The sequence below is a fragment of the Arachis hypogaea genome, chromosome 16, assembly GCF_003086295.3.
Source record: "Arachis hypogaea cultivar Tifrunner chromosome 16, arahy.Tifrunner.gnm2.J5K5, whole genome shotgun sequence".
NCBI lineage: Eukaryota > Viridiplantae > Streptophyta > Magnoliopsida > Fabales > Fabaceae > Arachis > Arachis hypogaea.
Window position 1 is genome coordinate 37371604 of NC_092051.1, and position 3256 is coordinate 37374859.

Sequence of the window (3256 nt, forward strand, 5' to 3'; positions counted from 1 at the left end):
ACTAGCTTGACGTTTCTCCTTCATCAGGGAGGTTGATAATGCTTCAAGTCCTCCCCTCTTGCCTTGGACTTATATCCATTGGTTGTATCAATGATCTCTACATGTTCCAAGGAGAGAACTCTGTTAATAGTGAAGACCTTAGGTAACTGAGATGGTACAGTCGGGAGATTAGGGGGATATCTGGGAAATAAGCTGAGATCACTTTATCTCCTGGAGAGAAGTCTTCCGTAGGGATCTTCTTGTTCCTCCACCCCCTTGGTACTTTCTTCTTTGTCCCTTTTGATGATGCCTTGCTCTTTGTGGCTTCTTCTTCTAAGGAAATTTTGTTGTTGTCTTCACATGTTTCTGGTGGTTTAGGTTCCTCCAGCTTTTCCTTGAGCTGTGACAGCTGCTTATTTCCTTGTTCATCAACCAAGGGCTTTCCCAGTTGGGCTGGTTGTGCTTCAATGTTTGCTTCCTTTGTCAGCATTTCGTTACGATCTGTGCTTGGTTCTTTATTTTCTTGATCAGCTTCTTTGGAGATTTTAAAGACATTGAAGCTGAGTTGTTCATCATGGATCCTCAATATTAGCTCCCCTCGCTCCACATCTATGAGTGCTCTGGCTGTAGCTAGGAATGGTCTTCCCAATATGATTGGGTGAGTGTGACTCTCTTCCATGTCCAAGATGACAACGTCTGTGGGAAGAAAGTATTTCCCAACCTTTAACAACACATTTTTCACCACCCCTATTGCTTGTTTTTGAGTTTTGTCAGCCAGCCTGATGACCACATCTATGGGCAATATCTCATTAATCTGCAGTCTCTTCACCAGGGCTAAGGGCATTAAGTTGATGCTTGCTCTCAAATCGCAGAGTGCTCTATCAAACATTGTTTCTCCTATGGCACAGGGGACATGAAAACTCCCTGGATCTTTTCTTTTCGTAGGCAACTGTGGTTGAATGAGGGCACTGCACCCCTTGTTCATCACTATAGTCTGGCCTCCCTTGAGTGAGCTTTTCCTAGGAAGCAGCTCCTTTATATACTTGATATATGCAGGCATTTGTTGGATAGTCTTGATGAATGGTATGTTCACATGCAAAGATGCAAACAAGTCAAGAAATCTTGAGTATATTCTCTTCTCCACAGCACCATTGAGTAGTTGGGGAAAAGGTGCATAGAGTCTCAGCAGCTCCTGTTTTGATATTTCTAGTTCTTGGTATTCTTTTTCCTCCTTCTCTATTGAGGTATCCTCAGGTTGTTCTAACAGCTTGTTTGGCTTGTCCTCAGTCTCCTTATCACTTATAGTGACCATCTTGTAATCTTCCCATCTTACTTTCTTTGTTTCACCTCTCGGATTCTTCTCTGTTTCACTTGGGAATCCATCTGTGGGTTTGGGAATTTGCTCAGAGAGATATCCTACTTGAGATTCCAACCTCTTGATTTTGTCTCCCTGGTTCTTGAAACTGGCTCGCACTTCCTCCTTGAACACCTTGTTGTCTTGGATATCCTTGCATATGCCTTCAAGTAGATTTTCAATCCTTGAGATTCTTTCATCAAATGATGATAGGTCAGGTTGAGGAGGGTTGTTCTGGCCTTGATATGAATGTGGAGAGGTGTTGTTATTAGGATGTTGATATGGTCTAGATGTGAAATCATTTGGATTTGGGTGTCTTTGATCAAGGCTTTGGTCTTGTTGATTTTCCCACCCAAAGTTTAGGTGATTCCTCCATCCAGGGTTGTAATTCTTGGAGTAAGGATCATGGTTCTGCCTAGGTGAATTCCCAATGTAATTGGCTTGCTCCTGACTACCATCTGCTTCTTCATTCACTCCTTCTTGGGTTATTGATGAAGTGGATATTGCTACCACTTGGTTCCTCTCCATCTTCTTGGTGAGGTCAGCCAGCTGCTGGGTAATGAGCTTGTTTTGGGCCAACAGAGCATCTACATTATTTAGCTCCATTACTCCTCTTGTGTTCCCTCTTTCGGAAGCATAGAAGTAGTCGTTCTCTGCTACTGTTTCAATGACATCTATAGCCTCCTCAATAGTTTTCTTCTTGTTTAAAGATCCTCCGGATGAATGGTCTACGGCCTTCTTTGACTCATAAGAGAGCCCTTCATAGAAAATGTGCAGCTGCACCCATTCGTTGAATATGTCAGGTGGACACCTCCTTGTCAGGTCTTTAAACCTCTCCCATGCTTCATATAGAATCTCACCATCTTGTTGCCTGAAGGTTTGGACCTCAGCTCTCAGCCTATTGATTCTTTGAGGAGGGTAAAATCTTGCTAAGAATTTGTTCACCACGTCTTCCCAAGTTGTCAAGCTTTCCCTTGGGAAAGATTCCAGCCACTTGGCTGCCTTATCCCTGAGTGAGAATGGAAATAAGAGCATTCTATAGGCGTCAGGATGAACACCATTAGACTTCACTGTGTCACATATTCTCAGGAAGGTGGTTAAATGTTGATTTGGGTCCTCTTGGACACTTCCTCCGAACGAACAGTTGTTCTGCACAAGGGTGATAAGCTGTGGCTTCAGTTCAAAATTGTTGGCATGGATGGTTGGCTTTTGAATGCTACTTCCACAGTTTCCTGGGTTTGGATTGATGTAAGAGCCTAAAACTCTTCTATCCTCCCCAGCATGATTTGCTCGACCTCTTCCGCCATGGTTGTGAGTCTCTTCTTCATGATGGTTTTCCATGTTTTCTTCCATGTTTGGTTCAAAGTATTCCTCAAAGTGTTCCTCCTCTTCTTCACCACCTACTATACGTTTTTCTCTTGCCTCCCTCCTTAGTCTAAGGAAGGTTCTCTCAGGTTCAGAATCAAAGGAAGTTGAAGCCCTGCTTCTTCTCCCTGTCATACAACCAACAAGTACCAGCAAAGAGAATAGGTGCAGAAAGTATATCTGTCAAAATTACTGTTAGTGTGAGTGATGCAATATATCAAACAGTTAGTGGGTTAGTGAGATGAAATGTAAATAACAAAGAAAAAGTAGGGGGAAGGGAAGAAATTAACTAAAATAGTAAGTAAATAACTCAAACAGAAATTTAAATCAAACAAAAATAAAATGCTCAATCTAGTTATCCTCCAATCTAATCATTGTTGATGCACAATCAATCCCCGGCAACGGCGCCATAAACTTGATGCACGGAAAACTTGTCTCATAACAAATTTCCTTCGGCAAGTGTACCAAATTTGTCGTCAAGTAAAAACTCACAATAGAGTGAGGTCGAATCCCACAAGGATTGATTGATCAAGCAACTTTAATTAGAGGAATGTTCTA

At 42.2% G+C, this 3256-nt stretch overlaps 1 non-coding gene across 1 annotated transcript; it reads left to right on the forward strand.

The window, feature by feature from the left end:
* The first annotated feature begins 2129 nt into the window (after positions 1–2129).
* Positions 2130–2233, forward strand: LOC112761810 (small nucleolar RNA R71). Its single transcript, XR_003182186.1, has one exon. It is a non-coding gene; the product is annotated as a small nucleolar RNA R71 (small nucleolar RNA).
* Positions 2234–3256: the final 1023 nt, after the last annotated feature.